Source organism: Triticum urartu, chromosome 6A (genome assembly GCF_056163025.1).
Source record: "Triticum urartu cultivar PI428250 chromosome 6A, HENAU_Tu73, whole genome shotgun sequence".
NCBI lineage: Eukaryota > Viridiplantae > Streptophyta > Magnoliopsida > Poales > Poaceae > Triticum > Triticum urartu.
In genome coordinates, this window is record NC_141878.1 from 265,608,333 (window position 1) to 265,634,696 (window position 26,364).

The 26,364-nt window shown below is 45.2% G+C and overlaps 1 pseudogene; it reads right to left on the bottom strand.

The window, feature by feature from the left end:
• Positions 1–9,013: 9,013 nt before the first annotated feature.
• On the bottom strand, positions 9,014–9,798 carry LOC147964955 (uncharacterized; annotated as a pseudogene).
• Positions 9,799–26,364: the final 16,566 nt, after the last annotated feature.

Sequence of the window (26,364 nt, forward strand, 5' to 3'; positions counted from 1 at the left end):
TTACAGTCTTTTTTGCGGGGTAGAATTTACAGTCCATTTGATCTTTTTTTGAATTACAGTCCATTAGCTGGGCTGGGTGAACAAATAATGTAGCGTCCATGCGGCCCATTTATGTTTTACCTAAAAAATTACAGGCCATTTGCACTTTCTCGAAATACACGATTTTGCTAGGCTGATTCTAATTATAATGTTGGGGTGGGCGCAGCAATGTTATCAAAAAATAAACAGGGGCTGAGCATTTTGTTATATATATATATATTTAAATAACAAGTGATTTATTATTACATTGGTCCCTAAATCTTACACAATCACCAGGATTTTCGTTGCCAAAAAAATCCAGGATTTTATTGTTAAGAAATTATTTTTATTAGTTAACAAGATGTGGGATAATTTTTTCTTACATATGTAAGTATCTGTTAAATATATGATGACAATAACAATAATATCTAATAACATATAAAATAATTTAAATATATATAATATAGTTAGAAGGGAAACATAAGTTGGACCAGGCGTTCCTATTCTTATATAGAAAAATAGAACAGACCTCTGCGTTTTCTTCAAAAAAAATACATAAATTGGGCTGCCGATGTTTCAGGAAAAATAAAACCTCGGATGGGAGGTCCATAGGCTAATCGATACATGATGGCTCTCAAGAAAATACAAACATGCCTATGGACCTCCCATCCGAGGTCGTGGGCTGCGCATGTTAAAAAAGAAAGTCTAGACGGGGCAGCCCAAAACCCAGCTGATACTTGTAGCCCCAGTGATAATAAATGATACCTGCCACCTCCCCGGCTTCGTTGTGAATTTAGCTCCTATAGTAACTATGTTGAAGCACCTAAAAAAATGTAACTATGTTGACAAACCCGTGGGCCCCAACGTCAGTATAGCATTAGGAGAAAGTATTTTTTCGATGAGGCACTTGCATGCGTACGGCCATAGACCTGGTGGGTCCCGACTGTCCACCTCTCCACATACAGTCCTCTCCAGATTCCTCTCGTATGTTCAACATGTTCACAACGGCAGACAGCAGCGTCGCGGGGAGCGCACAAAGGCGCAAGAGGAGATCCGACCACCTGAGGAAGTGCCTTATTAGTAACGAAACAACTGAACTAGCCTAGTGGCCGAGTGACACTACCCGACAGCTGTTCCGCCTGGGTTCGATTTCATCTGTGTAGAGAAAATATCTCCAAATTTTTTGCCTCCACCTTTATTGACATGTGGGTTCCAATTGTCATCTACGCACACCACGTCCTACACTTGCCAAAACTTCGTCCCTCGCTTTATCTGTTTTTCGCACACTCGACATTGTGTGGCCATTTTGAAAATATCATATCTTTTTGACTGTGCATCATATGAAGATGTGCTATGCATGAATGTTGATCAGCATGATGTTAACTGGTTGGTAGTTCCAGTTTCGACCATGAATAAAACTTCCAGCATGATGTTCACACTGTTTGAAAAGGTCGTGTTAATATAAATGCTCTGTCTCTGAAAGTTGTAGTTTCTTATCTGAAACTGAACTTGGAGTTTCCTATCTGAAACTGAAACTTGCAGTTTCTTCTTTGAGAATCACATTGTCTGCACTTTTACACTCCTATGAAACTACATTTTTAAGTGCTAAAAATAGATCTCTAGAATTCATAAAATACTTCATATGCTCAATACTGCAAATCTAAAATTCATAACCTGCAAATACTAACAACCCTAAGCTCCTCCTGACAATTCACAACCTGCCCAACTATTGGTCTGGGGGGGCAATCCCTCCTATTCCTCGGCGGTGGACAGCCGCCCCGTGAGACGATGTGAACGGTGAGGGAGAGGATGGCGGGGAAGCGTCGTCGGGCCAACTGTTTTTCTCCTCTTGCAGCTGGGTTCGGTCGACGAAGACTCTACCGGCTCGCTCTGGCACGACACCCTCACAAACGGCACCCTGTAGATGCTCGATCCTTCGATCTCTGGTGGATGCTCCATTTGGGATTGATACTCCCACCACCGCTCCCTCATGATCAGATTTGGTGAATCTGTTTGCTCCATGGCCTAGAGGAGCAGCTCTATGTACTCCCACGCGACTCCCTCCGGGAGTATTGCCGCCTTTTCGCTCGGTTGCGGATATTTGTCCATGGATGTCGCCGTCGCTGCTAGTTGGTCCTTGTTGTCAAACCAAGAATGTATCTCCAACATCCTAGCTAGCTTCATAGGGTCGCCGTCCGCGATCCTCACGTATCGGTTGTACTCCTCCATCGATCTACTTCTCCACAGCACCTTCACTTGCCGACGGTGGTTTTTGAATGGAAGAGGAGAGGAGCAGCGCTGGTTTTGGTTTAGAACAGGAGAGGAGCGACGCTGGTTTTGGATTGGAACATGAGAGGAGGGGCAATGGTTTTGAAATGGAAGAGGAGAGGAGCGACGCTGGACTTAGATTGGAACAGGAGAGGAGCGACGGTGGTTTAAGAGGAGAAGAGCGGAAGAGCGGCGCTGGTCTTGGAAGTATTTTTTTGTTTTGCGTATTTTGGGTCAAAGTTTGACCACGTACTTTATTTGACAAGCAAAATGTGAATGCATGCCATCAAAAATTGTATCGTTTGGTTCGTATCTGAATGTACTTTCAAATTATATTATTTTTGCAACGTATACCATATATTTTATTTGCGAAAATCATGGTCAAATTATGACCCAGAATAAAAGGGAGACTAGTTAATGTGGGGTCGCTTTCTTAATTGAAGGGTAAATTGATTTTCATTTTGATCTAGTCACAGCGCGTCGGCCCTCTCGTCCAATCCTAAATCGCTGCCACACGCTCCTCTCCCTCTTCTCCATTGCAAAACCACCTCCTCTCCTCTCCATCATCTCCATTCCAAAACCACCGTCTCGCCTCTCCCTCTTCTCCATTGCAAAACCGCCTCATCTCTCCTCGGACGAGGATCTATGGAGGGGATGCAACAGCGAATCAGGCAGATCGCCGGTGGCAACCAGGCAAAGTTAGCCAGGTTGAAGGAGATCCTTACTTGGTTTGACAATGACTGGGAGATTTTGAGGACGGGGCTTTTCCTGCGCGGTAGGCGGGGCAGTTTCGCCTAGTCGGTTCGACAGAGACGCGAGAAGATGAGGGAGTAGGCTGCTACAAATGTAGGGCTGTGTGATTTGATAGTGAGTCACTACTGGACAGGTGGGGCCCGGTGATTTGACTTGCCATTATCATTTTAACTACGACGCTGCGACCGGCTTGAGTCTCCCGATTCCTGACCACCTCCATACAGGTGCCTCTCCCGATGCTCCACCATGTAGAGGCTGGCTCTTGCTTGAGAGCCCACTCCCCCACATATGCAAAAATGCCATGTAAAGCGGGCTTATTGCCCACTATTGTACTTGATCCTATTGGTGCTAAGCCTGCCACATAGGCATAAAGTCTGATGTGGCAATTTAATTAAGAAGAGAGAGACTAGTTTGGTGACCCCAGGAAGAAATAGTGATAAGCGCGTGTACATAGATGAAGCAAACTTAGTAACAAAAAACTAAGCACCTATGCCTTGGGGACTTGAGTTGCTAAGCCATTTAATGCCCATAGCACCTCATCTAAGCACCACTTCATTGGAAGAGGTCACTCCTTGGCAAATGCAATAAATACTACGAAGAAACAGATAGACAGAAGTAAACAAAAAATACTCTGATAGCCAACCTTATAGCTAACCTTGTTGTATGAGTGACTAAGTGATGACTATGTATGACATGCTAATATCAGATAGCCTAACACATCGTGTTAAATCTCCAAGGGCGCGACTGCGCGAGCGAGGCGACGGTCGTGGTAGGCACGACCATGATACGGGCTGCTGGCAACCCTTGGATCTGAGATCAAACGGTCACATGCTAAGTTGCAGAAAATTTGCAGAATAACCCTCTAGGATAGGATATTCACCCATAGGTCTAGAATTACACCATGCAACCGTTCAATCTCAGATCCAAGGGATCTTGGAAGCTCGTATCATGGGAGACTGCAAAGCTTTGTATCACCTGTAATTTTCCCGACGCTTGACATGACATCGAAAGCCATTTAATTGGGCGTCGAGTAGACATGCCATCTAATTGGGCCCCCATAGTACTATGCATGAATCCATTTATGCACCATGCAAGCCACTACCCTGCCATTCGCACGCGCCCCCACTCGACATTTTTACAATCGATAAACCACTCCTAGTCATCCCATCCTTTCACATTACGACAGTTCCACTAATACTAACCCTCCTCCCAAATCCATGGTGTCCCAAATCTCCATGATCGGCGGTGAGTACAAGGTTAGAACCATCACCGGCGATGAGTTCGACGTCATCTACACCTGTTCTACCACAATGGTGAAAGAATGCCTTGCTCGCTTCAAACGCATGTTCGAAAACTCAAATGGTGAGTGGGTCGCTGGGCTAGATGTTGAGTACACCACAGTCCTAGGAAGCGAGAAGAAACTAAAGGAGGCAGAGAAGAAGAAGCCCGCTGTGATCCAAGTTTGCGTGCATGACTTATGCTTGGTCTACCACATATGCCATGCCGACGTTGAGTGCGAGGAATTTAAGGACTTCCTCAAGGGCGGCCGAGTCAAATTCGTTATTGTAGACTTTAGGTATGACAAGGAAATCCTGGGTCGGATAGGCCTCATTGTAGGCCACCCCTTCGACCTCCAGAAGGAAGGGCTGGTGCCCTCCCTTGATCAGCCTTCAATGCTGACCTTGGCAGGAGCCATGGTTCAGCCTATGTACGGTGAACTAAAGAAAGCTCCGCACATGTTTCATCTTGCATGGCAGTGGACTATACTAGATATAGACCACATCCACTACGCTGCAATGGATGACTACCTTACTATTTTATATTTATAGCTATTTTATATACCTACAAAAATTGCCTAGCTACTGGTTTTTATTTGCTACTGGTTTTTTTTGCTACTGGTTTTTTTGCTACTATTTGTTAGTTTTATTTGCTACTGTTTTTTCCTAAGTGATCTCTCTCTCTCTCTTTCTGCTACCGACCCTAATTAATTAGCTACTACCCTAAACAAAATTTCCCTAGCTAAATTTGCTCATTTGCTAAAAAAATGGCCCTAGCTATATTTTCTACCCCCCTAATTAGCTATAGTTTTTTATAAATTTTTGCTACTGTTTTTATAGCTAGTTTTTATACCTACAAAAACTAACTAGCTACTATTTTTTATAAATTTTAGCTACTGTTTTTTATACCTACAAAAACCAATTTCCTACTATTTTTTTATTTATAGGTATTTTATATACCCTAAACAAAATTTCCCTAAACAAAATTGCCCTAAACTAAATTTCCTCAAGTAAATTGCCCTAAACTAAATCTCTCTCTGCTACATCTCCTAGTTAGGGTTCATACATCCAACACTTAGCTAGGCTAAATTCAAATTAGATAGATAGAGAGAGAGAGAGCAGAGAGAGAGAGAGGGAGGGAGAGAGGAGGGCAGGGGGGAGGAGAGGGAGAGGATTACGGGGCAGTGGAGTGGGTGGCGGCGTTGAGGTCGAGGGCGGCGGCGGCTAGGTCGAGGGCAGGCACAGGGGCGACGGCCGGCAAGGTCGAGGGCGGGCGCAGGGGAGATGACTGGCGAGGTCGAGGGCGGGCATAGGGGCGACGGTCGGCGATGTCGAGGGCGGGCGCAGGGGTGACAGCCGGCGGCGGTGAGGTCGAGGGCGTCGACGGAGGGCGCAGGGCGAGGTGCATATGGGGGGGATGGGACTTAGCGAAATTTTGAGCCCGCGCGACAGGGGGGTGGGTTAGCTCAAAATAGTGGTAGCGCTGGGTTGGAAACAACCGCTATAGCTAACTTAGCTATAGCGCTTGTCCTAAACAAGCGCTACTGCTAACTGTTCCAATTTCTATTTTTTTAATTCTAAAATACTTAGCTATAGCGCTGGGTAGTAAAGCAGCACTACTGCTAATGGCACATAGTAGTAGCGATGTTTCAGGATCCAGCGCTACTGCTAACTGCTCCAATTTTTTATTTATTTTTATTATTTTCCTTTTCTAGTTTTTAGTTTTCTTTTCTTTTATTATTTTCCTTTTCTTTTCTGTTTACTTTACCTTTTCTTTTGTACTGCTTTCTCCCTTTTCTTTTTAGTTTTCTTTTCTTTTATTATTTTCCTTTTCTTTTTCTTTTCCCACTACGTGAATATCACCGGAACCATGCATGTGGTGGTAACATATCAGTTGACCGATAACGGTTACTTAAGTGCATACACAAAATAGATACATATATATAAATGTAAGTTTCTGATCAGCCGCGCCGACGACGTTTCTCACTGAGCTTCTTCCCTTTCTTGTTCGTTGCCGAGTAATTGAGCCCCTCCTTGTGAATTTTTCAGAGCCATGGAGTATGATCTTTCTTAGGTAATGTAGTATTGATTCTTCTTTTCACGTATGCTTCATCATCATCGTCATCTTCCCTCATGGGGTTGCTGTATTGGTTGTAGTCTTCCTCGTTGGCGACTCCATCCATTCCGACGATGCTCCTTTTGGATCTCCTCACGACAACATGGCTAGGATTGGCCTGTTCGGTTATGAAGAAGCATTGTGTCACATGCTTAGCGTGTACCCATGGCACATTTTTGGCGATGACGTTAACATTCACAGGACTTCTCTTCGCGTCGGGTATAGACATGGTGGTGAAATACTTGTTGTATCTTACGACGTCCTTGGCCCATCTGACATGAAGCATCATCGCATCGTGCATTCCAGCATAGTCAAGCTCCCAGATCTCTTTGACCCTTCCGTAGAATCTTTCAGTTGTGCCGTTGGCGTCGGTCACGCATTGAATTGTCACCCCCGGAGTTCTGGTAATCACTTTCCATGCCTTTGGCCTCCGTGTAGAACGTGTACCCATTGATATCGTAGGACTGTTAGGTCACGAGCTTGGGTGCGGGGCCATGTGCTAAGGCATGTATGAGGAATCCGTCCGAACTGCCCTCTTCCGGGGGATTTTCAAGAACTTGTTATTTAAACAAACACAAGAAAGTGGCGTTGTGCTCTACAGTAACTTCGTCGTCCATCTTGAGCATCCCCTTATCACGGTACTTCATTGTGATGGTTTATTTGTGTTGTGCCACATAATCATCTACCACATCTAGGTGTTGTAGCACTACTAAGTTAGCCCTGTCAAAGTCGTTCCGTCGATCCGAGTAGTCCACATGTAATTCCCCTCCGGCCATTGTTGTGACCATCTCCTTCGAGCTTACCATCATGCTTCTTGACGGGTAAACCAACAACAGGGTCTCTGACGCTTATATAATTCTCGCAAAAGGAGATGCACTCATGCATCAGATACCCCTGGACAATGCTCCCTTTGGGACGGGACATGTTACGAACGAATCCTTTGATGACCCCATTCACCCGCTCGAACGGCATCATGCTGTGAAGGAATGTTGGCCCGAGGTCGATAATGCCGTCCACGATGTGGACACATAGATGCACCATGACGTCATAGAATGCGGGCGGGAAGTACATCTCAAGCTCACATAGTATGACAACGATCTCTTCCTATAGCCTTCGGAGCGGCTTCACACTTATGGACTTTCGAGATATAACGTCGAAGAAGTTGCAGAGACCAGTAAGCATGTCATCGACGTGCTTCTCCATTATCCCTCTAATGGCAACCGGGAGTATCTGCGTCATCATCACGTGACAGTCATGAGACTTCATCCCGCTGAACCTTTTCTTCTTGGGGTCTAGAAATCTGCTTATCTTCCCACAGTAACCGGAACTGACTTTGATTCCCATTTGGCACTTGATGAATTGATCGATCTCCTTCACACTTAAGGTGAAGCAAGAAGGGGGGCAATAGTTCTCCTCCTTCTTGTTGACTTTTCTGCCCCTTTCCCCCTCCTCTGTCTCCGTCTCCTCCATCATCTTTTTACGGTGGAGATCTTTCCTGATCTTCAAATCTTCCAAGTCTTTCCTTGCCTTCGGCTCATCCTTGGTCTTCTCCCGCATGTTTATCAGTGTGCCTAGCAAGCTCTCGAGGACATTCTTCATGATATGCATTGGATCAAGGCAATGAGGCGTGTCATGATTGGCCAATACTCCAAGTCCCAGAAAACAGACCTCGTTTTCCATACCTTCTGCAGCGGCTCTGGCGCCTTTTTGATCTTTCCTGACGCGGGGCATTGTTCCCAGTTTCTCAATAGCTCATTGATTTCGGTGCCGCTCCTCTTACGTGGAGGTCCTCGAAGCTCAGCCAACCCATTGAATAGATCTCCACGCTTTCTCCACGGGTCATCCTTCTCGAGCCATCTACGATGCCCCATGTACACGATTTTCCCGGACCTGCCATCTTTCGTTGACGTCAGCTGCTGAGACGTTGTATCGTCCATGCACCTCGTGCATCCGCAGTATACGTGGCACACCTGGCCTGAGGTGTACCCTTAACCAAGATAGTCGTGCACCGTTGTCATCAGCGCGACTCTCATATGGAAATATTCTCCTTTGCTCCCGTCCCATGTCCATGTCGGTGTTTTCTATAACGTGTCTAGCTCCTCTTATAAAAGCCCCATATACAGGTTAATACTATTTCCTGGTTGTTTCGGCCCTTGAATCAGCATGCTCATGTGTATGTACTTTGTCTTGATGCACTTCCATGGGGGTAGGTGTACATCCATAGAAACACGGGCCATGTGTTGTGGTTGGTGTTCTAGTTTCCACATGGATTCATGCCATCGGTACTCGCACCAAGCACGATGTTCCTTGGATCTTCTATAGAAAATCCATATACGGCGTTGAATGCTCTCCACTGGTTAGCATCTACGAGGTGTCTCAGCCTCGGATCATCTCCATCATCGGGGTTCTTCCTCTCCGCATGCCCGCACATGAGCTTTGCTTCCTTAGGATCTACTAAATACCGTTGCAGACGGGGAGTGATCAGAAAGTACCATACAAATTTCTAAGGAGCTTTCTTTCCTGCCTTCTTGTATCGAGAAGCATTGCACACTGGACAGCTAGTTTTTTCCGCGTGCTCCCCCTAATCAACGATGCAATCATTGATGCGTGCGTGGTACCTAATGTGCGGCAAATCAAAAGGGAAAATGATTTTCTTGGCCTCCTCAACACTAGTAGGACACAGGTTCCCCGCGGGAAGAACTTTATTATGTAGAAACTTCAAATGCTCATCGAGGCTTTTGTCTGTCCATTTGTTTTTGGCCTTCGTCTTTAGAAGTTCGAGCATGAAACTCAAGCGGGTCACCTCGAGATCGCAACCGTCATACAATGGAGTCCTCGAGTCTACTTCAAGTTGCGCCAGCTTGTCCTCCTCTCTAGAAGCAGCACTCTCGCTAGTCGTACTCTTGCGAAGGAGGTCTCGAACATGAGGGTCCTGCACGACTGCACTTAGTAGGATCGAAGACTGTGGCGTGACGACCGCCTCTTCTCCGCCATGTCCAGACTCTTCTTCACCGTGTCCGGAATCTTCTCCTCCGTCATCGTCATTTCCGGACTCTTCCCCGCCGACATGTCCGGCGCCATCGTCTTCTTGTCGATCGGTTATCTCTTTGTCTAGCCCCATGTCGTTATTCCCTGCCATGTGGACGTCCTCATCATCATCATCTTCTTCACTTATCCACTGAGTATAGCCATCCATGAAACCATTCATCAGCAGGTGCGCCTTCAAAGTGCCATGATCAAAAGGTCCAAAAGGACTCCTTCCTTGCATCTTGCACACGGACATCTAATCCTAGTCCGATTATTTGCATACATGTCCATCACCGCGGATTGCATGTACCGCTCCACCTTCCATCCACTCACCTTCATGACCGATTGCACGGTATAACAAGCAAAAGGGTTATGAAATAAATAATGCATGCTTCAAAGTCAGATATATAAATTTTGGCATGACCTTGCCTAAAAATAGGACATATTGAGTTTGCTCGAAATTCACCGAAACGGAAATAAACCGACATTTCGGCAAAACATAAGCAACTCGAGGGCATGTCACTCGCACAAATCTCTCCATATATATATATATATATATCCCAAACACACATATTCTCATTCACACACATATTCCCATTCTTGAAATGAACAACTTTTTACTCACTGCCTATATATCTCCCGAGAGAGACCGAGAGCACGCGGTTAATTAGATGATAAGAGAGAACGATCGAGAGAGCACGTGTGGTTGGCTAAATAGCTAGCTAGATCTAGTTGTTGGGGAGGAGAGGTGAATCTAGCTAGCTAACTAATGGAGAGGGGTTATGGGGGATGGGGGCAATAATGGGAGAGAGAAAAGAGGTGTAGGAGAAAGAGAGAGGCCATTTATGGAGGAGGGTGCCATTATTGAGGAGAGAAGAGAGGTAGGAGGAAGAGAGAAGAAGAGCAACAATGGTGGAGAGTGGAGAGTAGAGAGGGGAGAGGGGAAAGGAGGGGGAGAGAGGGCAAAGTGGGGGGGAGGAGGGGAGGGGGTGGAAAAGGTGGCACAAGCCGCAACTAGTAGTAGCGCTGCTTTGCAAAAAGCACTGCTGCTATTGGACTTAGTAGCAGCGCTCTCCAGGAAAAGCACTACTGCTAAGTGGGGCCAACTAGCAGTAGCGACGCAGTAAAACCAAGGGCTGCTACTAAACTGTTAGTAGTAGCGCTTTTTCTGTACATCGCTACAACTCCGGCGACCGTCGGTGGCCTCGTCTGGTCCCACATAGTAGAAGTGTGTTTCTGTTTCACAGCGCTACTACTATAGAGTTACTAGTAGCGCTTGCCAGGAAAAGTCTACTGCTCAATAGCAGCAGCGTTTACTCTTTTCTAGCACTACTACTATGCTACTGTGTATAAGCATTTTCCTAGTAGTGGTTGCATGGCGTGATTCTAGACCTATGGGTGAATATCCTATCCTGGAGGGTTATTATGCAAATTTTGAGCAACTTAGCATGCGACCGTTCGATCTCAGATCCAAGGGCTGCCAGCAGCCCGTATCATGGTCGCGCCTACCACGACCGCCGCCTCGCTCGCGCAGTCGTGCCCTTGGAGATTTAACACAGTGCATTAGGCTATCTGATGTTGGCATGTCATACATAGTCATCACTTAGTCACTCATACAACAAGGTTAGCTATAAGGTTGGCTATAAGAGTATTTTTTACTTCTCTCTATCTCTTCCTTCGTAGTATTTATTGTATTTGCCAAGGAGTGACCTCTTCCAACGAAATGGTGCTTAGATGAGGTACTAAGGGCATTAAATTGCTTAGCAACTCATGTCCCCAATGCATAGGTGCTTAGTTTTTTGTTGCTAAGTTTGCTTCATTTAATTAGCTATAGAGTGAAAATTATCTTTCCACCTAGGTACACGCGCTTAGCACCGTTTCTTCCTAGGGTCTCTGTCTTCTTAGAGCAAGTACAATAGAGCTGAGTCGGCGGGCTATAAGGAATAAATGTAACACCCACGATGCGGCTATATCTCCCACGTGTCGGAGCACGACTTAGAGGCATAACCGCATAGTAGGCATGTCATAAGAGGGGTAATCTTTACACATCCCATGTACTGAATAAGAAAGGGGTAAAGAGTTGGCTTACAATCGCCACTTCACACAATACATAAATATAGAATTACATCATCCAGAATACAATCAAGGTCCGACTACGGAACCAAAATAAAGAAAGACCACCCCTATTTCTAGGTCCCCGATCACCCCGACTGGGCTCCACTACTGATCGAAAGGAAATGAAACAACACAACGAACACGATCTTCATCGAGCTCCCACTTGAGCTCAGTTGCGTCACCTGCACTGGTATCATTGGCACCTGCAAGTGTTTGAAGTAATATGTGAGTCACAAGGACTCAGCAATCTCACACCCTCGCGATCAAGACTATTTAAGCTTATGGGTAGGAAAGGGTAGTGAGGTGGGACTGCAGCAAGCACTAAGTATATATGGTGGCTAACTTACGCAAATGAGAGCGAGAAGAGAAGCAAAGAACGGTCGTGAACTAGAAGTGATCAAGAAGTGATCCTGAAACTACTTACGTTCAAGCATAACACAAGAACTGTGTTCACTTCCCGGACTCCGCTAGAAAGAGACCATCACGGCTACACACGCGGTTGATGCATTTTAATTAAGTTAAGTGTCAAGTTCTCTACAACCGGACATTAACAAATTCCCATCTGCCCATAACCGTGGGCACGGCTTTCGAAAGTTCAAAACCCTACAGGGGTGTCCCAACTTAGCCCATCACAAGCTCTCACGGTCAACAAAGGATATTCCTTCTCTCAGGAAGACCCGACCAGACTCGGAATCCCGGTTACAAGACATTTCGACAATGGTAAAACAAGACCAGCAAGACCGCCCGATGCGCCGACATCCCGATAGGAGCTGCACATATCTCGTTCTCAGGGCAACACCGGATGAAACAAGCTATGAGTAAAACCAGACCTCGAGTTTCCCTGAGGTGGCCCCGCAGGCGGCTCAGTTCGGACCAACACTTAGACAAGCACTAGCCGGGGGGGGGGGCTTAAATAAAGATGACCGTTGGGTTGGCCGACCCGAGGGAAGGGTAGGTGGTGGTGAGGCAAATGGTAAAACCAAGGTTGGGCCTTGCTGGAGGAGTTTTATTCAAAGCGAACTGTCAAGGGGTCCCCGTAACACCCAACCGTGTAAGGAACACAAAATCAAGGAACATAACACCGGTATGATGGAAACTAGGGCGGCAAGAGTGGAACAAAACACCAGGCATAAGGCCGGGCCTTCCACCCTTTACCAAGTATATATATGCATTAATTAAATAAGAGATATTGTGATATCCCAACATATCCATGTTACAAACATGGAACAAACTCCATCTTCACCTGCAACTAGCAACACTATAAGAGGGGCTGAGCAAAGCGGTAACATAGCCAAACAATGGTTTGGTAGGACAAGGTGGGTTAGAGGTTTGACATGGCAATATGGGAGGCATGATATAGCAAGTGGTAGGTATCACGGCGCAGCAAAAGAGTGAACAACTAGCAAGCAAAGGTAGAAGTGATTTCGAGGGTATGGTCATCTTGCCTGCAAAGTTCTCCGAGTTGACGAAAGCCTGATCCTCGTAAGCGTACTCAATGGGTTCCTTGAGCACGAACTCGTCTCTCGGCTCTACCCAAAGCAAGAGCACAAGCAAAAGAAACCACAATCAACCACGGTGCAATGCGCAAGCAACATGATGCAAAACATGGCATGATATGCGGGATTTGCTATGCATTGCGTATGCGATCTTCGGAAAGGAAAGATTGAACCAGGCCTCAACTTGGCAAACCAAGAGCGCTGCTGGAAAGATGAGTTGATTTGGGTCGAAATTGATATAAAGATCACCGGAATCGGATGCACGGTTTGCAAATGGCAAGCAAAACAAGAATGACACAATTCTGCGATTAACAACACGATGCCATCTAGAATGCAACAAGAAGCTAAGCTACTGCACTCCAACATAGCAACAAAGCATATGGTAGTGATCTACTCAAGATGCTTGACAAAAGATGAACACTGAGCTATGGCTAAATCACACAAGAGCAGGTTAAAACAAGCATGGCAAAAGGGCAAAATATATCAGCATCACAGACTTAGTGAAAATACTAACATGTCAGGATTTAACATCAGGAAGCAATGTTTAGAGCAAGATAACAACATGCTGCAGGAACAGAACATAGCAATACAAGGCATTGCATGAATCTACTCGAAGCATATAACAAAAGTCCCTTACTGACCATAAGCCAAAAAGGATCAGAAGATATGATGGCACTCATGTAAACATAGCAAGTTTCGTTAACAGATTCAGACTTGGCAGAAAACTGGACATGGCAAAAACAGAAATATGAAGGCATGTTTGCGAGCTCGATGCACTCAACACAAGACATTGCATGATAAACTAAGCATACTCCCAGCAAGAAGACATGATCAAGAAGCTAACCATGGCAAGAACAAGTTAATAGCATGCATGGATCAACTACAACAACCTTGGCAAAACTGATAACACGTAAACAATCTGCCAGGAACATTTTATAGCAAAAGTAGAGCAAGATTGAGTCATGCTAGGGTACTCCATAAATGCAAACAGGGACATGGATGGATAGAGCACAACCATATGTCCAAATAATCCTTACTGAACATACTCAAAAGAGGCATGGATCACTCTGTATCAACATGAATACATGGCATAAAAATAACATGAGGGAAATGACTTAGTGAAAATCTAAGTCCCTGAAATCAGCAACATCACGAGAGCTACTTTGCATGCATGTGCTAGTCACCACATTGATCACAAAAATACATGGCATACACCCTTGTAAAGATGGCATGGCATAGCCCAAAACACATGTAGAGCTCATGCTCATATGCAGCACACAATAATCATGGCAAAAATAACAAATGCTCAAGATCTGTTAAGAACCAGGAACTAACATTTTATAGCACTCTAGCATCAATAATTTGGGCATCAAGATGGACTCAAACAAGCATGTTGCAATGGAACAAAATGAAGAGGACATCCAGATGAACATATAGACATATGGCATGCACAAAACGGAGCTACAGATGAGGAGTTATGGCATGATGAACAGAGGCATATAATATATGGATCTGGTGACTTAGAGAAAAATACATGGGCGCGGGATAGCTGAAGTGCGCACGAGCGGGGTTTAGAGGGATGGCTCACCATGGGCCTGGCCCAGAATAGAGAGGAGGTGAGGCAGGCCGGCGGGAGCGGGCCAGCTGGGCCTGGATCTGGGCAGGACAGGGACGCGCGGATCGGGCTCCTCCCGATCCCGCACGACGGCGGCGACGCGGTCCCCGGATCCGGGCGAGAGGCGGCGGGCGGCAGACGGCGGCAGGGCGCGGCGGCCGGTGAGGCGCTGCGGTGGCCGGCGCTGAGCGCGAGCGCGCGACGAAGGAGCAGCGGCGGGGCACGCGCAGCGGTGGGCGACGGCCGGCGCAAGGCGTGGAGACGGACGGCGGAGCGGCGGCCATGGGGTCGCGGAGGCGACGACCGGCGATGGTGGAGGTGCGGCTGGTTGCCGGTGAGGTCCGTTGGCCGGCGGGAAGAAACGGGGCGGCGGCGAGGCTCCGGGCTCCCGTGGGTTCGGGCGGCGGCGGCTCAGGCCAGCGTGGGCCTGCAGGGCCAGCACGGTGGAGAGAGAGAGGAGGCAACATGGCAGCACGTGGTTGGAGGAGAGCGGCGGTGTTGTGACGTGGCGGCTTGCGATTGGATGGAGTGAGGTGGCCAGCGGACATGTCCGGCAGCGCGAGGAAGGAGACGCTAGGGTTCATCCGCGAAAATTCGGAGGGAGACACAAATATATAGGTAGAGGGAGCTAGGAGAGTCCAAATGAGGTGCGGTTTTCGGACACACGATCGTGATCGAACGACTGAGAGGATGGAGGGGGTTTGGATGGGTTTTGGGCCACTTTGAAGGGGTGTTGGGATGCAACACACACGAGGCCTTTACGGTTCCTCGGTTAACCGTTGGAGTATCAAACAAACTCCAAATGGCACGAAACTTGACAGGCGGTCTACCGGTGGTGTACCAAGGCCGCTTGGCAAATCTTGATCCATTCCGAGAAAGTTTAACACTCGCTCACGAAAGGAGAACAAAAGGGGGTGCCGGAGGACATAGGAGTGCCGGATTGCAAAATGGACAACGGGGAAAATGCTCGGATGCATTAGACGAACATGTATGCAAATGCGATGCACATGATGACATGATATGAAATGCATGACACGCAAACAAATGACAAGGCAACAACAGCGAATAACTGGAAGACACCTGGCGCAATGGTCTCGGGGCGTAACAATAAACTACTGCCTCAGTTCCGAATTACTTGTCGCAAGTATGGATGTATCTAGATGTATTTTAGTTCTAGATACATCAATTTCTAAGACAAGTAATTTGGAACGGAGGGAGGAGTATATTTCTGCTTAGTTGGAGGAAAGAGAAGAGGAGAGAGAAGGTAAGTGGGCTCTTCGTGAAGAGCCGGCTCTAGCACGTGCTCCTAGGCACTTTGTGAGAATGAAAGGTGGGCCACATAATAAAAAAGTAGTACACTCTTTTGATCTACTATTGTACATGTTGGCTATAAGATGAGTTGTAGATGACATGGCACTGGCTTATAGCCAGCAGTTGGCTATACTATTAACCATGCTCTTAATTAACTTGCCACATAAGACTTTATGCCTATGTCGCAGGCTTAGCACTTGTATGAGCAAGTACAATAGTGGGTTATAAGCCCGCTTACATGGAATTTTTGCATAGGAAAGATGCAAGGAAAAAGTGGAGGAGTGGGCTCTCATGCAAGAGCCAGCCTCTACATGGTGGAGCATTGGGAGAGGCACCTGTATACCATGGAGGTGGTCAGGAATTGGGAGACTCATGTCAGTCGTAGCGCCGCAGTTAAAATGATAATGGCAAGTCAAATCACGGGGCCCCACCTGTCCAGCCGTAACTTGCTGCCAAATCACACAACCCTACGTTTGCAGCAGCCTACTCTCTCATCTTCTCGCGTCTCTGTCGAACCGACTAGGTTGAAGTGCCCTGTCTACCATGCGGGAAAAGCCCTGCCCTCGACTTTTAAATAGTACATTATACTAATTTTGTATCCATGTGTTGCGCCATGGAGCAAAGCCTCAAGAAAACGGCGGTACACATGTACGGAGTATACAACATGCCCGTCACATTCGCGTCGCACCCAGACGGTCGGTCGGTCTGGCACGCCGCTCTTCGAATGGAACACGCGGCATATTGCATTTGCACACATATGTGGGACCGCAATTGAGAACCGACCATAGGCAAACTCCCCAACCCCGCAAGTCAGGTGAGTTAATAGAAGAGAGAGATGAGCAATAATACTAGAGAAGTGTTGTACAGACGTTGGTGCCTGGACGATCCATGCATGACATGGAAGATCAGTTCGTCCATGCATGTGACCAGACTCCAGCAGACACGCCTAGATTGGCTATCGTCTACATATCGTGCAGGTTGTGTTGTATAGGGATTTAGTTCTGATGAGAAATCTAAAAAATGTTTCTTGTCATCTCGCAATATTAGGTGGCATGTGCTTCAGATCACTTCGAGGGTTAAACATCGACAACTGAGTTCCTTCAAGGCGCTGGTCATTGGGGGCACATGCACAAAGACTACTCGGCTGCCATCTAGGTCAAGCCGGCTATGTTAATTAGGAAATCTATCGAAAAGGCGGAGATACTCCCGAAGGGAGTCGCGCGGGAGTACATAGAGCTACTCCTCTGGGCCATGGAGCAAGCAGATTCACCGAATCCGATCGTGAGGAGCGGTGGTGGGAGTATCAATCCCAAATGGAGCATCCACCAAGATTGAAGGATCGAGCATCTACAGGGTGCTGTTTGTGAGGGTGTCGTGCCAGAGCGAGCCAGTGGAGTCTTCGACGACCGAACCCAACTGTAAGAGGAGAAAAGCAGTTGGCTCGACGACGCTTCCCCACCATCCTCTCCCTCGCCGTTCACATCGTCTCAGGGGGCGTCTATCTTCCACCGAGGAATAGGAGGGGACTGCCCCCCCCCCCCAGCCCAATAGTCGGGCATGTTGTGAATTGTCAGGAGGAGCTTAGGGTTATCAGTATTTGTAGGTTGTGAATTGTGTTTTGTGTTGTGTATTTTGAGAGTACTTTCAGATATGAATGTCTTTTGAATTTCAGATTTGCAGTATTGAGCATATGAAGTATTATATGTATTCTAGAGATATATTTTTAGCACTTAAAAAATGTAGTGTCATAGGAGTATAAAAGTGCGGACAATGTGATTCTCAGAGAAGAAACTGCAAGTTTCAGTTTCAGAAAAGAAACTGCAAGTTTAGTTTCAGATAAGAAACTGCAACTTTCAGAGGTAGAGCATTTATATTAACACGGCCTTTTCAAACAGGGATAACATCATGTTCGAAGTTTTATTCATGGTCGAAAATGGAACGACCAGCCAGTTAACAACATGCTGATCAACATTCATGCATAGCACATCTTCATATGATGCACAGTCAAAAATATATACTATTTTCAAAATCCCCACACAATGTCGAGTGTGCGAAAAACAGAGAAAACGAGGGACGAAGTTTTGGCAAGTGTTGGACGTGGTGTGCGTAGATGTCAATGGGGACCCACATGTCAATAATGGCAGAGGCAAAAAATTTGGAGATATTTTCCCTGCATCAGGTGGAATTGAACCCGGGCGGAACAACTGTCGGATAGTGTCACTTGGCCACTAGGCTAGTTTAGTACTTTCATGACAAATAAGGCACTACCTCGGGTGGTCCGATCTCCTCCTGCGCCTTTGTGCGCTTGCCGCGGCACCGCTGTCTGCCGTTGTGAACATGCTAAACAAACGAGAGGAATCTAGAGAGGACTGTACAAGGAGAGGCGTACAGTCAGGGCCCACTAGGTCTATGTCCGTATGCAAGCAAGTGCCTCATTGAAAAAATACTTCCTCCTAATGCTATACTGACGTTGGGGACCACGGGTTTGTCAACATAGTTACTTTTTATAGGTGCTTCAACGTAGTTACTAAAGGAGATAACTTCACAACAAAGCCGGGGAGCTGGCAGGTATCATTTATTATCACTGGGGCAGCAAGTATTGGCTGGGTTGTGGGCTACCCCATCTAGGCTTTCTTTTTAACATGTGCAACCCACGACATGCCAGTTTGTATTTTCTTGAAGGTCATCATGTATCGACCGGCATATCGATCTCCCATCCGAGGTTTTATTTTTCCTGAAACATCGGCAGCCCAACTTATGTATTTTTTTGAAGAAAACGCAGAGGTCTGTTTTATTTTTCTATATAAGAATAGGAATGTGTGATCCAACTTATATTTCCCTTCTAACTATATTATAATTATATTTAAATTATTTTATATGTTATTATATATTATTGTTATGGTCATCATATATTTAACAGATACTTACATATGTAACAAAACAATATCCCACATCTTATTAACTTATAAAAATAATTTCTTAACAATAAAATCCTGGATTTTTTTAGAAACGAAAATCCTGGTGATTGTGTACAAAAGCTTGGTAAGATTTAAAGACCAATGTAATAATAAATCACTTTATTATTTAAATATATTTATAACAAAATGCTTTTCCCCTGTTTATTTTTTGATAACATTGCTGCGCCCAACCCAACATTATAATTAGAATCAGCCCTGGTGCTCTCGGCGCGGCGTTGTCAACATGCTCAAGGAACGACTTCCATCGGAAGAGTACTATACGTGGAGAGGCTGACAGTTGGGTCCACGGCCGCAGCATGGAAGTGCCTCCATATTACGCGGAAAATAATGATTCCTCCACCTGATAGCAGGGACCCATTGGACGGGCCACCGTATTTCGTGAAAAAAACGTTTCCCCTTGACTGCTGGGACCCACCAGCTACATCTTCGCATGCAAGGAAGTGTGTCCATATTATGGGCAAAAAAAAGATTCGCCCCCTGACTGCTGGGACCCACCAGCTACATCTTCGCACACAAGGAAGTGCCTGACAGTCGGAACCCACCTGGTCGAAGCATACGTAGCGTTGTCATTTTGGTCGCGAATGTGTACGTACATACTGGTCGATCAGTCTGTCTGCAAGCTGCAGCGATGAACCGTGGCCGTGTAAGGAAGGGCACGTGTCGTAGTAGAGGCATGCACGTAGCATGTCACGCAGTCTCGTTAATATCATATACACGTACGTACAACGGCCAGGGTGCAAGAAAGTAAATAGGACCATGTATGCACATACAGGCGGGGTCTCGAACGCCTACTCGCGCATATGTACTGCCAGGGCTCGTGCACATGGCTGGGTCAGAACGGAGAAACTGTGTCATAGTCGTGTTCATCGGGAGCCAACCGGCTTGGATGAAACAGCCGATCGGAATGAGGCCTAGCGTACCGCAAAACGGAGGAAACGACCTTGTGTTCGAACGGCCACGGTCGAAACGGGATCCTGTTCATCGGGAGGGGTCTGGCGTACCACAAAATGGAGGAAACAAACTTCTCTTGGACCTCCTACGGTCGAAATAGGGTCATGTTGATCGGGAGGGGTGTGGCATACCACAAAATGGAGGAAACAGACTTGTGTTGGAGCGGTACGGTCGAAACGGGGGTCCTGTTCATTGGGAGGCGTGTGGCGTACCGCAAAATGGGACTCCATGGGATACTGTTCATCACCACTATCGACTTCCTCCAGCCTCCACGGGCTAATGTTCATCCACCGTCGACCTCCTCCAGCCTCCACCTGCGACTGTTCATCCACAACATCTCCCCTCCTGCCTCCACCTGCGACTATTCATCCACGGGCTCCTGTTCATCTAGCCTCCACTGCTCCTGCACCAGCTAGTGTTCAACTAGCCCTCTCCACGGGGTCCTGTTCAACCACCCCTCCGCGGGCAACTGTTAATCCAGCCCTCCATCGACTACTGTTCAACCAGCCCTCCACGGGGTCGTCATGTTCATCCAGCTTTCCACGGGGTCCTGTTCATCCACCCTAGCCAGCTCGATCGATCGGCGTCCTGTTCATCCAGCGGCAATGAACTCTACTACCACGGGGTCCTGTTCATTCACCCCCACTGGGAACTATTCATCCAACCCCCCAACAACACTCACTGTTCATCAAGAGACAGCAGGTTCGATAGGCTTCAATTAGCAGCAGTAGCGAAGAAATCACTCGATCGGGTTCAGTTAACGGCCACCGATCGATCGCTCGGGTTCAGTAACGTGTAGCCTGCAGTGCAATCGCTCGGGTTCAGTAGGCGAACGTCGCGCTCGGGTTCAGTTAGAGCCCAATGCCTCGCACCCACGCGCATACGTGTACGAGAGAAACATGCATCGCTCAGCCCCCGACCACCCACCGTAACCGGGAACTCCTCGATATTTTCCTCGCCCTCGCTTCTACCACAATTTTTTCCGTCATGGACGGCCCAAAGAATGTCATGCAGTTGCATCTCCGGCCCGCCCAGGACAAAAATCCCATTTTTTGTCATAGAACTAGGAGCCCACCACATCTATGATGATACCGTGTTTGGTCACAATTATCGTCATAGAAGTGTCATAAGCATGACAGGAAAAAAATCGTTTAGCCAAAAATGTCACAGACGTGTCTTTTTTTGTAGTGGTAGAGCATGGCAGCAGGCGCATTTGTTCAAGGGAGAAATAGATGCGTTGTTTGAGATTTTGTCGAGGTGGGCAAGGCGTGAGTGATCCACGTTGTAAACTTAGTGTAGAGTCTGGATTCTTGTTGATGTTGTAGTGGTTGACACTCTCTAACATCGACGGTGGTTTGGGTTCTATACCCCCTTCTATAAGATATGATGCACACACTCGTGCGTATTCGAGAAAAAATAATAATTCTTCTAATTTAAATTATCAGGAATCTCTGCCCTAGATAATCGACCTCCTCGCACCTTCCAGCTCTCAAAATCAAGCTTGGGTGAGCATTTGTTGTAGCATGATTTTCCTTGTCATCATAAATGCTTCTTTGACCCAGCGTTACTCTCATGTCTTCAGGCCCAAAGTAATTTGAAAAAAGAAAGCTGGCAGGTCATCTTACGCCACAACAAACCTCGAGACTCAAGACCCACCAATGGTGACTCCAGAGATCCAAGCTGAAACAGCAAGCGAGTATAACCCGAACCAAAGGGTTGAGCCTGTTTATGAAAATGAATCGGTGCAAGATGATGAGCCAGGCGCGGTAGAGGGTCCAGTTAACATGGATGAGCAAACCAATATGGATGACCCGACTGATACTAGTAACTCGTCGAGTCCTATGATACGTCTACATCGTATCTTAAATTTTTGATTGTTTCATGCCAATGTTTTACAACTTATATATACTTTTGGCAACAATTTATATGATTTTATTGGACTAACATACTGATCCAGTGCCCAGTGTCAGTTCCTGTTTGTTGCATGTTTTTGTTTCACAGAAAATCCATATCAAACGGAGTCCAAACATGATAAAAACATACAAAGATGTTTTTGTAATATATGTGATTTTTGGGAAAAATAATCAACGTGAGACGACGCCCGAGGGGGCCACGAGGCAGGGGTGCACCCTAGGGGGTAGGGCGCGCCCTGGGTCCTTGTGGCCACCCCGTAAGGCGGTTGGTTCCCTTCTTCGGTAGCTAGAAAGCTAATATCCGGGTAAAAATCATGTTAAAATTTCAGCCCAATCGGAGTTACGGATCTCTGGGAATTTAAGAAACGGTGAAAGGCCAGAATCTGGGAGCGCAGAAACAGAAGGAAAGAGAGGGAGATCCAATCTCGGAGGGGCTCTCTCCCCCTCTCTCCCAGTGGCACCACGGAGGCCATGGACCAGAGGGGAAACCCTTCTCCGATCTAGGGGGAAGGTCAGGGAAGAAGAAGAAGGAGGGGGGCTCTCTCCCCCTCTCTCCCAGTGGCACCGGAACACCGCCGGGGCCATCATCATGACAACGATCTACACCAACAACTTCGCTGTTGTCACCACCAACCCTCTCCCTCTATATGCAGCGGTGTAACACCTCTTCTCCCCGCTGTAATCTCTACTTAAACATGGTGCTCAATGCTATATATTATTTCCCAATGATGTATGGCTATCCTATGATGTTTGAGTAGATCCATTTTTGTCCTATGGGTTGATTGATGATCATGATTGGTTTGAGTTGCATGTTTTATTATTGATGCAGTCTTATGGTGCTCTTCACGTCGCGCAAGCATGAGGGATCCCCGCTATAGGGTTTCCAATATGTTGATAATTTGCTTATGGTTGGTGGCGGAGTGCCAAGCACAGACCCGAGTAAGTAGGTTGTTTGTGTATGGGAGTAAAGAGGACTTGATACTTTAATGCTATGGTTGGGTTTTACCTTAATGATCTTTAGTAGTTACGGATGTTTGCTAGAGTTCCAATTATAAGTGCATATGATCCAAGAAGAGAACGTATGTTAGCTTATGCCTCTTCCTCATATAAAATTGCAATAATGATTACCGGTCTAGTTATCGATTGCCAAGGGACAAATAACTTTCTTGTGACAAAAAGCTATCTACTGAAACTAACTTAGTTGTTTATTTATATAAACAATCCCTAGTTTTATTTACACGCTCTTTATTATCTTGCAAACCTGTTCTACAACACCTACAAAGTACTTCTAGTTTCATACTTGTTCTAGGTAAAGCGAATGTTAAGCGTGCATAGAGTTGTATCGGTGGTCGATAGAACTTGAGGGAATATTTTTTCTACCTTTAGCTCCGCATTGGGTTTCACACTCTTACTTATCGAATGAGACTACAACTGATCCCCTATACTTGTGGGTTATCAAGACCTTTTTCTAGCGCTGTTGCTGGGGAGCAATAGCGTGGGGTGAATATTCTCGTGTGTGCTTGTTTGCTTTATCACTAAGTAAATTTTATTTGTTGTTCTAAGTTGTTATCTATCTTTAGTTATGGATATGGAACACGAAATACCAAAAAAATTAGGTGTACTTGTTACTCATGGAGATGGGGAACCTCCTAAAACCCTCGATGCTCATTATGTGAAAGATATTATGCACTACTTTGATAATCCTGAGAAAACCCCATTCAACTATATAATGGGTGACACATTGGATCAACGTGAATACTTTAGGGATTATCGCTTGACTCAAAAAGGGAAACTATTATGGGGAAAAAAATCATATGTTGCATTGGTATGCTTGGAATTTATGCTTGCGATATGATTATACTTGTTGCTCTAGGATAAAGGCTTGACACCTTCCCTTTTCATGTAATTTTAATGAGAATAAAACCTTGTCTTATTATTCTAATGGTATATATTATTACTATGATGTGGAACGAATAGAAGAATTCGTTGCTTTTAAGGGTGCTTATGAGATTGAATTTTTGTTTGAAAAGTATGAAGCTTTTGATGTTGATGTTTATAGACCTGAAAATTTTGATGTACTTAAATATTGCTATGATAATTATGAATATAATGCTGATATTAATGAGTTTACTGAGAAAGTCTCCACTGTCCAAGAAGAGATTAACATTTTGCAGGAAACTATGGAAGAAGAAATTGAGGATACTGTGAGCTCATTAGATGAAAAAGATGATGAGGATAGCGAAGAACAAAAGGAGGAAGAGCGGATTGATCACCCGTGCCCACCTTCTAATGAGAGTAACTCTTCAACTCGTACATTGTTTAATTTGCCTTCGTGCTTACCGAAGGATGATTGCTATGATAATTGCTATGATCCCTTGGATTCGTTTGAAATATCCCCTTTTGATGAAACCGATGCTTGCTACGCTTGTGGCCATGATGCCAATATGAATGATGCTTATGGAGAAGAACTTGCTATAGTTCCTTATGTTATGAAAGAAATTGTTGCTATTGCACCCCGCATGATAGTCCTATTATCTTTTTGAATTCTCCCAACCACACTATATCGGAGAAGTTTGCGCTTATTAAGGATTATATTGATGGGTTGCCTTTTACCGTTACACATGATGATTTTGATAAATATAATATGCATGTGCTTGCTGCTCCTACTTGGAATTATTATGAGAGAGGAACTACATCTCCACCTCTCTATGTTTCCAATACAATAAAATTGGAAGAAGTTATTTATGCTATGTATCGGCCTTTACTATGTGTGCATGAATTGTTCTTTTATGACATGTCAATGCATAGGAAGAGAGTTAGACTTCGATGTTACATGATATATGTTGCTTTGTGCTCACTACTAAATTACAAATCATTGTTAATTAAAGTTGGCTTTGATATACCTTGGGATCCGGATGGATCCATTACTTGAGCACTATATGCCTAGCTTAATGGCTTTAAAGAAAGTGCTGCCAAGGAGACAACCCGGAAGTTTTAGGGATTCATTTATTTCTGTTTTGTTCTTTTATAAAGTTTAAAAACAAAAAAATAAAGTGGGGAACTTAATACTTATTCAAAATGAGAAGTGGACGAGCACCGTTGAAGTGGGGGAGCTCCTTGAACTTTGTTCATGCCCATGGAAACTTTGTGAATCTCGATTACAGAAATGTTTGAACAAAAATAATTATCCCATTGTACAAATACATTTTATTATAAAAATAATGTGCCAAGATTTGCCTTTAGGATGACTAGATTGCTTGTTTGGTTTGTCCTGTGGAAAAATTTAAACTTTGTTTGTAGTGCGTGAATTTACATTGTTTAGTAGAATGTCAAAAGCTTCTGAAACCTTTTGGAAAGTACTTCTATACAAACTTTCTATTTTTTCCTAATTTTTCAGAATTTTTGGAGTTACATAAGTATGGTCGATGTTCAGATTACTACAGACTGTCCTGTTTAAGACAGATTCTATTTTTGATGCATTGTTTTGCTCGTTTTGATGAAACTATTGATTGTATGGTTTTATTCGTCACATGATATACACAAATTCTTGGAGTGTCACATGTTCTTTATTTTTCTTTCAATAATGCACCATGCTGGTATGAGATAGTCCTTGGTTGATTTATAGAATGCTTCATGCACTTCACTTATATCTTTTGAGTATGGCTTTATAGAATGCTTCATGTGCTTCACTTCATTTGAAGTTTGGATTGCCTGATTCTCTTCACATTGAAAACCACCATTTATAGAATGCTCTTTTGCTTCACTTATATTTGTTAGAGAGTGGGCATATCTTTAATAATTGAACTCTCTTGCTTCCCTTATATCTATTTAGAGAGTTAACAGGAATTGGTCATTCACATGGTTAGTCATAAAATCCTACATAAAACTTGTAGATAACTGAATATGATATGTTTGATTCCTTGCAATAGTTTTGCGATATAAAGATTGTGATATTAGATTCATGCTAGTGATTAATTGTGGATTGGTAGAAATACTTGTCTTAAGGTTTGTGATTCCGAAGCATGCACTTATGGTGAACCGTTATGTGATGAAGTCGGAGCATGATTTATTTTTTGATTGTCTTCCTTATGAGTGGCAGTTGGGGACGAGCAATGGTCTTTTCCTACCAATCTATCCCCCTAGGAGCATGCGTGTAGTACTTTGTTTTGATAGCTAATATTTTTTTGCAATAAGTATGTGAGTTCTTTATGACTAATGTTGAGTCCATGGATTATACGCATTCTCACCCTTCCATCATTGCTAGCCTCTTCGGTACCGTGCATTGCCCTTTCTCACCTCGAGTGTCAGTGCAAGATTCTCCGGTACATCCAAACCGTGATATGATACGCTCTATCAATCATAAGCCTCCTTATATCTTCCTCAAAACAGCCACCATACCTACCTATCATGGCATTTCCATAGCCATTCCGAGATATATTGCCATCCAACTTCCATCATCATATACATGACTTGAGCGTTCATTGTCATATTGCTTTGCATGATCTTAAGATAGCTATCATAATATT